Raw genomic sequence first — 12,230 nt, 5'->3', positions numbered from 1 at the left:
GAATTATTTTGAAATTTTCAGGAGACGGACATTCCTGATTTATGATGTTACATTTAAATAATGCAAGAGGAGGGGCTCCTGGGTGGCTCAGTGGGTTAAACATCTGCCTTTGGCTCAGGTCATGATCCCAGGGTCCTCAGATAGAGCCCCACATCTCAGACTCCCTGCTCAGAAGGAGCCTGCTTCTCCCCGTCCTCCAGGCTAGTGTTCACTCCTGCTCTCTGTCTCTGTCTCTCAAATAAATAAATAAAATCTTTTTAAAAAGGCAAGAGTAGGCAAAAGAGCATTTATAGACCAGAAATTTGTGTGTTTGACTCAGAGATGAAAATATTATTAGAAACACTAGGTTAAGAATGTATATTAAATAAAATAAAAGTGATAGTATGAATAATTAGGCTCTTAATAGCTAATGAGTTGATTATCCCAGTTTAGAAAGTGCTTGGATATATAGTATTTGATGCGGTGTACCTGTGAGTAGTAAGGGACACATTTTTATCCCCATATTGCAAATGAGGAAGTTGGGGCTAAGAGTAATTACATGGCATGCTTATCAGTGGAAGACAATGATTCAGCCCAATCTCCTGGGGCCTCACTTTATCACAAGCCTCTGCTGATCCTACTTAAAAAAAAAAAAAAGTTTTGGGCTCATTTAAAATCATTTTCTTTATTTCTCTTATTCTGAAGAAAGTGTAATAGAAAAAAAAGTGAGATTTTAAAGATTTCTTTCAAAAAGATGTTTGGGGATGCTAAGAGGGTTTCATTCTCCCATGTCTGATTTTAGGTCATAATTCACATCATTGTATAGTAGCCCGAACTAGCCTTTTCCCATCTAACTGCGTCAACTCTCTGAAAACATCGCAGGGGCGAATTACGCATCTCCAGAAGTGCTGAACGCAGCGGACTGCTTCCTTGTTTGTGATGTAGAGTTTCTTGCTTTATAAAGAGTTTTGGGGAGCTAACCTTTAAGTCCGATTGACAAGATTCCATGAGAAGCTGGAAGCCCGTGGAAAATATGACAAACAATAACAAACAAAAACGCTAGCAAAACCCGCTTCCTCCAAGCCAGAGTGGATGCTATAAAATCTGTCTAGCTCATAGCTACCCTGCCCATTACAGGCACTCATGTATGTAGGCTTTTAGGGTCTTGCTGCTCTGGTTTGAAAATACTGGAAGTTTATCTTCCTTATTTTCTAGGTCAGCGGTTCTCAACAGGTTGTCTTCTAGACCAATGGCTTTAGTATTACCCAGGGAAACTCGTTAAAAATGCAAATGGACTAGCAGCTCTGGGGATGGGGCCCCGCAGTCTGGTTATAAGAACCTTCTGGGTGAACGTGGGTGCAGCTCATGTTTGAGAACCACTGTGCTGGGAACCCAGAGAGGAGTTGCATAGGCAGTCTAGTGGGAGAAGAAGGCACAAATCAAGCCATCATGCTTGGAGAATCACTTAAGATGGAGAAGTACCTGTACAATCCCTGCGATAATGCAGTATGGTGATTTTGTTCTATAAATAAGTAAATAAATAAAGTAAATAATGTTTTATAAAGATTTCTAACAGAATAGTTCCAATTTTCAGAAATTGTTTTTGAATGTAATTTATTTACCAAAAAATCTGTTTCCTCCTTGAGTTGGAATGTATTGCATTCATTGAGCTTCCTTTAGTTTGTTAGTTGTTTAGACAAAATAGCTAAACTTCTGTAAGATCCAGGCCCCGTAAAAGTTTATTTCTGGTTACTTACCCCCCCCAAGGTGGGTATTCCTGAGCCAGAGGAGGCTCTCCTGCACTCCGTGATTCAGAAACTAGGTTCCTTCCATTTGCTGACTTTCTGCTTCAGCCCCAGTGCCCTGTTGTCATTTGCGTCTCACTGGTGAAAGGGAGGGAGAGTGGAGGAGGCACGCCCGTGTAATAAAATGCTTAGCTCAGGGGCATTTATGCCAGTGAAATGAAAACGCATGTGCATTCAAAAACTTGCCCGTGAATGTTCATAGCGGCTTTATTACTCATAATAGCCCAAACTTGGAAACAACCCAGATGTCCTTCAGTGGGTTAATAGTTAAACAAACAGTGATCTATCCATACTGTGGGAGACCACTCAGCAATAAAAAGAAATAAACTATTGCTCTATGCAACACATTTGATGAATCTCAAAGACATTAGGCAAAGTGAAAAAAGCTGATTCCAAAAGATTACATACTGTATGATTCCACTTGTACGACAGTCTTGAAACAGCAGAATTGCAAATGTGAAGCACAGATTAGTGGTTGGCAGGGGTTAAGGATGAGACGGAGGCTGTGACTGTAAGGGAGGAGTGTGGGTGACCCAACAGCGAGATGGTGCCATTACCACTGAATGAAGCTACCTATAGGACACAGTAGCATGGAAAGACATGCACACGAGTGCTTGTAACATATGAGTGCACTCTGTGGATTATACTCATGTCAATTTCCTGCTTTTAATATTACATGAGAGTTATACAGGATGTTACCAGCAGGAAAGGCTGGATGAAGGGGGCATGGATTCTTCCTGGACACCTTTTCTGGCAACTTCCTGTGAGTCTAGAGTTACTTCAAAATTAAAAAGTTGAAAGAAACGTAACCCATTCCCTTATTCAGGAAGTGTCGATTGGTTTCTCTCTCTTTCTCAGCTCTGTGCTGGGCACTGGGAGTCATGGGCCAAAATGAATGGTCTGTAAATAAAGAGGTCAAAATCATGCCTGTTACATTATTCTGTTTATATTGTACGTTTCTTCCCTATGAAAACTGTGTCCACTGTGACAGGTACTACGTACCACGTACATGTTACTGTTTTGAAACTTGTTTTAAACCATCTAAGAGGGAGAGGTCATGAGTATGAAATGTGAGTATTTTCAAGTTTGGTGCCTTTATCAGGCTAGGAACTATGATTTCCTTCTAAGAATATGGTTATTGTGTATACAGAAGAATAAGCAGATGTTTCAGGAAGAAATTTGAGAGTCTTGTGTTCTGATTTCATGACTTAACTAGCTAATTTCATCTTGGGTGGGTCAAAAGCCCCAAAAAAATTTGCCTTAAATTTAAAATGAGGATCATAATCTACCTCCCAGAGTTGTGGCCGTATTAAATGAGATAAATTACAAAGACAACCTTTGGTAATATTAAGGCACTCTAAAGAGATATTAAAAGTGATCATATCTACCATTGAATTAGTTCTGCTCCTTTTCTGAGGGGAGAGACTAAGGTTAGGAGGATACTGGATTTTGTCATAAAGTTGAGTATCTTTGAATTCTTTCCAGGTACATGTAAATCAAAAACATTTTTTATAGTCTTAGAATTTATTACATTTATGCATCACTTGGGGGGCCTGAGAGGCCTGGTAAGATTTTAGGACCCATGTCCAGAAATTCTTTAGTGAGGTTAGAGTAGTTATTCTCAACTTGAATACACAGCAGAATCTCCTAGGAAGTTTTAAAAATTTGCCATCCCCAGGCTGTACCCCAGACCCATTACATCAGAATCCTGGGGATGAGATTCAAGTGTGAGTGCCCTGCATAACTCTGATGTGAGTAGTTTAATACCATCCCTTAAGAAACATGGCTTTAAAGAATAAGTTGGTAAACTAATTACTAATTATTACAATTTGCATTTTACTGTTATATCAGGAAGATACTTGTCATAACTTAAATTAGTGGCAATATTTAAAAATATTTAAAAAATCTCAAATAAAACAAGTATCTTAACTCTGTATGGTAAAACTTTATATAGCTCTAAATTGTATTCTTAGACAATGGTGCTGTTATAAAAACAGTACTTATTGAAAAATGAATGATACAAGGATTTGTATTTTTTTTAAAGATTTTATTTGTTTATTTGACAGAGATCACAAGTAGGCAGAGAAGCAGGCAGAGAGAGAGAGAGAGAGAGAGAGAGAGGAGGAGGAAGCAGGCTCCCTGCTGAGCAGAGAGCCCGATTCAGGGCTTGATCCCAGGACCCTGGGATCATGACTTCAGCCGAAGGCAGAAGCTTTAACCCACTGAGCCACCCAGGTGCCCCCAAGGATTTGTATTTTTAAAATCTTTTGATTACAAGATGATAAGGTTGAGTGTATTTTTGCAAATCTGATGTCTGCATGTTTTGTTTCCTGTGCATTAAATAAGGTGCAATTAAATATTGATCCATACTTTACTCAAGTCGTAGTTGTTGATTGTGGTGCTGGTATAGTATTACTATCCTTACTGCTTATTTTCTGAGATAAACTCCTAATTTTTTGCTTTTCAGTTCTTACTGGCACTCTTAAGATCGGTTTACGTCCTAGGTGTTAATAAAGATGAAAATGAAGGGGATGTGAATGAGATAATGTATGAGCTTTTTTGCAAAATGTAAGAACAAAAAACCATGCTACCCATTATTGTTGCAAACCCCTCAGAATGTTCTAGAACCAATTACATGGAGGTTGCAGAGGGGGAATGGCTGGCAATATCCAGTTAGATTGGCTGGGCTTTTCTTGAGATTCAGTGTGTTTTGTAACCTAACTGCATCCCTCTTTTTTTTTTTTTTTTCCTTTTCCTTTCTGAGCACTCTTTTGACTACACCCCCACCGAGCAGGGCTCAGTTTCTCATGTTTCTATTGATAATTCAACAAAAAACTCATTTCATGATTTTTAGTCTGCTCCAGTCCCCTAAACATATGAGATCAAAGAGGGGGTTCACAGAGCACAATATTTTACTCCAAAGAACCTCCAAAATGTCCTACATGTTGCTCAACATTTCCTCTCATTGTTTTATGTCCCACTCCCCTACCCCCATCCCCGCCAGCCCCAGTCCAGCCCACCCCACATGGCTGGTACTTCTTTTTGTTTTCCTCGGACAGTCTACATTTCTTTCTCCTTTATTAGGCATAACGGTTCATTAAATTCAGGTCCTGAATTCTACACTTCCAGGCTGAATCCTATTACCCGCTCCAAGATAGAGGGCTCTCCTGGCATGGGCCACCCTATTTGACTGAAGATGGCGTGCTTACAAGGAAAGAGTTTTCAGAACTCAGTAATCATGGAACGGCTGCTTTGTATATAAATGCCCATTATATTAAGCCTTTTCTGTATTTGAAGAAGACATATTTTCCATCCAGCTGGTAGACATGTTCAATGAAAAAGGGACTTCTCACATCATAAGCATTAATCCAGGCTCTAGCCAGCAAGCCTGATGTTCGGAGCTTTTAAAAAACCATAATTTTCTTCTTTATTTTAAATTACATGGTATAATTCAGGATCTACAGAATAATTCTTCATTTTAACAGAAACATAATAAAACGGAGTAAAAATTCTATTTTTTATTTGCATATTTATGTACTTTTCTCTTAGTCAACTATCAATTATTCAGAATTTGCCTGTGTTGGGGACTATTCCATCCATTTTCCTCTTTCTGTCTTGAGCTTAGACAAAACGTTCTGTATCCGCCGGGGAAATGAAAGGAGCCTAAATTCAAGTAAGTTAGTTATGATATTGTAAGCATTGCCTAAATGATCAAGAGCAGGGTACTTTGAAACTGTTAACACACATGCCAGTGTTTATTATTACTAACAGTCCAAGTCTTTGTAAATTTCCTAAGACTTATTTCTTGGTGTAAATGCATAAGGACACGTTTTGCCTTCAGGAAACATTTATCTTAATATCGCTGGGATCTGGGGGAGACATACAGTCCCAACACAGTGTAGCGTGTGTGATCTTAGGATTAAGTTTATGAGAGAAAGCACGGTGGCTCCTTGAGGTTGTGTGTTTAGAGAGGGATCGTGAGAGCGGGTGTGTGTGTATACCCATAGTCATGGAAGGATGGTATGGGCCCAGTGCCTTCCAGCATGGTGATCCCTTTCCTTAGAGTAAAGACCAAATCCTTCAGAGAATTAGTGGGGGTTAAGCCTCCTGCATCATATTAGAGAGAGGGACTGAAGGTGCTTTGGACCAAACTACCGAGAGTCAACTGGCTGACGCCCAGTCAGAACCAGCTGCAGGAGAGGCAGGCAGAAGGCTTTTTGGTTATTGAATCAAAAGATCACCCCCTCCTTCCCAATTTTCTGCATGGTGAAGCAGAAAGCAGATGCCTTAACATACCCAATTGCCTTAGGTATTGTTAACAACTGTCTGATGACTTTGTGTGAGTGTCATCAGGGATCCCACTATATGGCCACCGTTTGAGCCGCCATGCTGCCTTTCCGGGCACAGCCTAGGGAAAGAAGATGCTGCAAGTTATATTTTTAATCTGTGCTCCTTTTAGCCAGCCCTGCACATTTGTCAGTCCCTCAGTGGTCTCTGTCATCTGGGCAGCGGTTTCACAAAAAGACTGATGAGCGCCAGGAAGAGGCTGTTAGACACCACTTTGGGGTGATTTCTAGGACTTGACTGCACTTCAAGAAGTACAAAGTGAGCCAAGGATATAAAGCAGGGAGGGTTCTTCCCCCCCACACACACCCCAAGAAAGGGAGGGAGACATGGTGAAGCTTTATGTAATTGTCGCCTGGAGGAAATGTGTGAGGAGAGCACTGGGGACTATTTTCAGAAAGAGATCTTCTTAAAATGGACTCTTTTCACCGCTTCTGCTTAGTTTTAGTAAAAGTTGGGTGAAATTTCCCGACAGTATGGTTATATTGGTGACTTTGTGGATGGTTTTCAGCTTGGGCTTTCCACTCATGTAAGCCAGTCACTTCTCTCTGGCCTCGGTTTCTCAGCAGGTAATAGGAGGTTTGGTCAATGATTTGTCACCCTGGCTCCTGTTAGAATCATCTGGCAAATGCTGCAGAATACAAACTATGGCAAACTCCAAAGAAAACAAACAAATTGATGACAGGTGTCCTGCCCCATAAAGTTTGATTTATTGGCTCTCAGGTGGGATCCAGGCTGTGCCCTTTCAAAAAAATTCTTTACCACCTCGAGTGATTCTAATGTACAGCTAGGGTTGAAAGTCGGAGGTCTATAGTTAAAGTTCTTTTTTTTTGTTGTTCACTTGCAATTTTTCTTTCTTCCCTTAGAATAGTGAAATTTTGTCAGTTATTTTGTTTATTCCAACTTTTACTTTAAGAAATTTCCCATGTAATAATTGTAATATGTGAAACATTTACATAATGTGTAAGTTTTGAAGCATAACAATTGTATGAAAATCCACGAACATATTATCCAACTTAAGAACTAGAAGTATTACCCTAATTATTGAACTTCCCTATGTTTTCCTCTAAAATCTCCTATCTCCTGATTTCCACAAGGGTTATTAATGTTAAGGATTTTGCCTTCATTGTTGCTGTTTTTAAAATATTTAGAGCTTTATGCATGTATACCAAACAATATATTATTTAGTTTTGCTGGATTTTCATCATAAAAATAATACTATGCTCTATGTTATCTTATCCAATTTGGTTTCTTTTTTTCACTTAACAGTGTTTCCAAGTCTTTCCTGCTGTATGTAGCTATATTTCATTCATTTTCACTGCTCTGTATTATTTTATTTGTGCAAACAAAGCACAGTATGATGTGGTCATACTCCTGACAATGGATATTGGGTTACATGTTACTCTAGTCCATATGATTAACACATGCTGTTGCAAGCCTTCAGGGTTTTTTGTTTTGTTTTTGGCCAATCTAGCATGAATAAAATTGTTATTTCATGCCAGTCTTAATTGGCATTTCCCTTATCACTAAACATCTTTTAGCATGTTTAGTTCCTATTTTGTGTTTTTATTTCCATGAAAGACCATTCAGGTTTTTGCCCATTTTTCTAATTTTTTTTTAACTAACATATTATGTATTATTAGCCCCAGGGGTACAGGTCTGTGAATTGCCAGGTTTATACTTCACAGCACTCACCATAGCACATACCTTCCTCAGTGTCCATAACCCAACCACTGTCTCCCGACCCCCTCTCCCCCCAGCAACCCTCAGTTTGTTTTGTGAGATTAAGAGTCTCTTACGGTTTTGCCTCCCTTGTGATCCCATCTTGTTTCATTTATTGTTCTAATGGTTGTTTTTATTTCCTTGTCAGCATGTAGTATTTCCTTAGTATTTCTAGTACTAATACCTGGTAAGCCATATATGTGAAAATATCAGTATTATGTGTTGCAAAGATCACTCTATGATGTCTTGATGAGAAATAATTAATTTTAATGTGGTCAAAACTATCTGTATTTTCTTTTTATAAGTATGTTTCCTGTAGCTCTAATAAGAGCTGTACCCAGATGTCCTATCCAGCCATCTTGCTAAAATTCATTCATTCTACAAATTTGTAGCTATTTGAGGTATTTCCTGTATGGATGGTTATATCATTTGCAATTATGATAGTTTTCTCTCTCTTTTTTTTTTCAGTCTTGTATTTTCTTTTCCTTAATTTGTGGTGCTTTTTGGATTTCTGGTGCAATGTTAAGTAGAAGTGGTGGCAGATGGTTTTGTTTTCTTATTGCCAGTTTCAAATAAAATGCTCCTAACATTTTACCAATGAAGCTTGACATTCGCTGTAGTTTTGAGAGACGCCTCCTATGAAACTAGGGAAATCCCTTTCCATTTCTGGTTTGCTGAGGGTTCTTTCTTTGTTGATCAGACTTAGCAGTTTATCATGTTCATAAAATATGTTGATGATGTTTTATCAGTTTACCTTTTGGCTATGATGTAAATCAAAAGCCTATATACTTTATATTTACTGCAGCATTCCTAAGACCTGGAACCGTGCTTGGTATTTGGTAGTTTCAAGAAATACTTGTTGGGGGACTGACTGATGGTTCTCTGTGCATAATTCAGCAATGTTTACAATGATTCAATATTTTCATCAAAAATATCTTAAGACTTGTGTCTGTAGTCCTGTGGCATTTATGAGAATAATATAAGAATCAGTCCAGACCTTCAAAACTTGCAAAATACTTCAGTGATATATAGTGTATCAATTCAGTGGAATTTATACATTCAGAGACCACTATGGGGCGCCTGGGTGGCTCAGTGGGTTAAAGCCTCTTCCTTTGGCTCAGGTCATGGTCCCAGGGTCCTGGGATCGAGCCCTATGTCAGGCTGTCTGTTCAGCAGGGAGCCTGCTTCCCCCTCTCTCTCTGCCTGCCTCTCTGCCTACTTGTGATCTCTGTCAAAAACAGACAAACAAACAAACAACAACAACAACAAAAACAAAGACCACTACAGACACAGTGAAAATGCTTATGATGTAATGTTTAGTGGGAAAGGACAATGAAACATCACGTGCTCAGTTGGAGTACAGAGTAGTCATCAAAATACAGTGAGCATATGGGCAAAGAGTCAACAGGAGTGTGTTAAAATGAAAATGACTCTTAGATGATTGAACATTTAATGATTTGTCTCAGTCTTCTGGTCAAACCTTACCTTAATGTTGCAATAAAGCTTTTGTAGTCATTTAAAAAAAAAGCCCTGGGTGGCTCAGTTAGTCAGATGTCTGCCTTTGGCTCAGCTCATGATCTTGGGGTCCTGGGAACAAGCCCCACATCAGAGCCTGCTTCTCCCTCTGCCTCTCCCCCTGCTTGTGCTCTCTCTCTTGCTATCTTTCAAATACATAAACAAAATCTTAAAAAAAATAAAAATAGAGAAATACTATATTAATTTCCTAGGGCTATGTGGTGGCTTAAAACAAGAGAATTTATTCTCTCTCTGTCTCCAGTCATCACTCTGGAGCTGGAAGTCCAAAATCAAGGCATTGGCAGACCTCAGTCCCCTCTGAAATGTTTGCCCTCTCCAGCTTCTTAGGCTCCAGGCTTTCCTTGGTTTTTGGCTGCATCACACCTGCCTCTGCCTCCATCCTCCCGTGGTCCTTTCTTCTTTCCATGCTTTTTCCTCTGTGTGTCTCTTGTGAGGGTACTTGTCAGTGGGTTTAGATCCCTTTTAAAAATAAGATCACACTCACATTAGGTTTCCGGAGGTTAGGATGTGAACATACTACTCTGAGGGCCACCAATCCACCCACTAGAAGCATCAACCTTAGTGTAACTCAAGGACATGACCTTCAAATATTCCAGTATTTGGAAATCATGCATAGTATACACATAAATTGGATAGCACTTTATATACATGTTTAAGAAATATACTTTAAAAAAAGGGATTTGGGCTATGCATTGTCTTTATTAAAAGAATTGTTGCTTGAATAATTTATAAACCTAACATTGGAATGAAGCCTCCTGAAGGGTAAGATTTCTGTTTTCTGTGTCTCATTGCTTGCTTTCCTCACCAATTTGAAAACAGGGCCATTTAGACAAATATGTGATTTAAGGTATAAGAGGACTCTTTTATGTGAAGCTGTGAGTGTTAAGCAAAATTTTCCTCAAGCATTCTCTGCTTATTTCAATCATGTCTGTTCTCATCATTTTGATTGAAATAAGTGGCTGGGTTTTTCCCAATGTAATCCCAGGGGTATACAAATCATGGTTTGCCTGACACACTGATAGCGACGTTAAAAACACTGCTGTGTCTGACTATCACAACTTCCATGTTGCATTTATCTTATTTTGTCATGATGTTAGTTTAAATCTGCTTTCCGTCTCTCTTATAGGATTTTGACCCTCTTAATCAGGCTCTGCATTCAGGGAGAATAAAATGATGCTGTTTGTTATAGGGAACATTAATTATAAAGTTATTTGGTCTGGCTTCTTGCCCCCAAACAGGTAAACACCTTGGCCAGACTACTTGGCACTCCTTAAGACAGAGGGGCTGTCTTAACCCTTACTAGTCTATTTGTGCATCATGTTATTGTTCTATTATTGTTTTAGTCTCTGTAGTATTTTTATTGGTTTATTTTGATCAGTTAAAAAAAAAGAATGGAGAAGGGTTGCAATTGGGAAGAGAATCAATCAATAATTGGAGATTTTTGGCTAATATTGAAATTTAAATGTTATTTTTAGAGTGTTTTTATAAATTTATTTTATCTCTCTGACAGACTTCATGTCTTTTCTAATGTTAGCTGTTGGTATCTGCTCCTTGAGGGTGTTTAATCTGGGGGGGTTCCCCATTCTCTGTAATTTCATCCAATTTCTCTGTCTGGTGGCACTTCCTGAGTCTTCATTCCTGTCTATTTCTGTAGATCCTATTCAAGACTGTAGTATCTTTAAGAAAGAGTAATTCATGAGGGCCTTCTAAACATTCCTCCTGTGGGCATGCAGCACCACTCTTTGGTTCTCTTCCATTTCCACTTCTGAGAAGAGTTTGAGTGGCTTTCTTCAGCCACTGGATGTTTGCAATGCACAGGGTCTAGGAGGAAGCCATTAGGGTCTTAAGTGGTAAAAATTGTAAGCCTGCAGGTATCATGAAAAGGTCACTAGACAAGAGGGAACCTGGAATTCTGACCTCTCTCCCCACTTGGCCTTCATGGTTCTATGAAACAAAGGGTAGAATAGATAATCTGTCAATTTCCCTCTAATTCTGAAATTTTATTATTATTTTTTTTCTTTGAATTCACTGGCAGGCCCAGGTAGACAGCAATAATTTTATATATCAACCAAGTTACAAGGAACTTTTACTTATCTTTATCATTTCTAAGTCTTTCATGTCACGCAAGGAAGATCTGCCTCCATGTACCTCTTTAGCTGCATCCTAAGCCTCCTTGCTCATAGCTCTCTGGCCACACTGGCACTCCTGGAACATAAAAAGCTCTCTATTGCTTCAGGGTCTTTGCATTTGCACTTCCCTCCACTCAGTACATGGCTCTTCAGCTCTTCCCTTGCCTTGTTTCTTCTTATTGTTCCAGACTTAACAAAAATGCCACCTTCTCAATAAGCATTACTTGCCCTTTCTGCATGGACCTAACTTTTCATCCACTTGCCTCTGACTCCTAGTTGCTTCCCATCGCTTTGCTTATTTTCTTTATAGCCTTTATCATGATCTGTAATAAGTTTTCTTTTTTTTTTTTTAAAGATTTTAAAAATTTATTTGACAGAGAGAGATCACAAGTAGGCAGAGAGGCAGGCAGAGAGAGAGAGGAAGGAAGCAGGCTCTCTGCTGAGAAGAGAACCCAATATGGGGCTTGATCCCCAGGACCCTGGGATCATGAACTGAACTGAAGGCAGAGGCTTTAACCCACTGAGCCACCCAGATGCCCCATGAATTTGCTTCTTTATTCTCTTTTTTATTGACTACTTCTACTCTGCATCCCAGCATATAAGTACTTTGAGAATAGCCAAGATTGCTGGAAGATGTCTGGGTTATTTCAGCTGTATTCCAGTGCCTAGAAGAGTATATAAATAAATGTCCAAAAAAATTCATTGAGTGAATGAG

This window comes from Mustela putorius, unplaced genomic scaffold (genome assembly GCF_011764305.1).
Source record: "Mustela putorius furo isolate JIRA1106 unplaced genomic scaffold, ASM1176430v1.1 tig00000551_pilon_pilon_pilon, whole genome shotgun sequence".
Classification (NCBI taxonomy): domain Eukaryota; kingdom Metazoa; phylum Chordata; class Mammalia; order Carnivora; family Mustelidae; genus Mustela; species Mustela putorius.
This window is presented reverse-complemented; position numbering follows the sequence as displayed.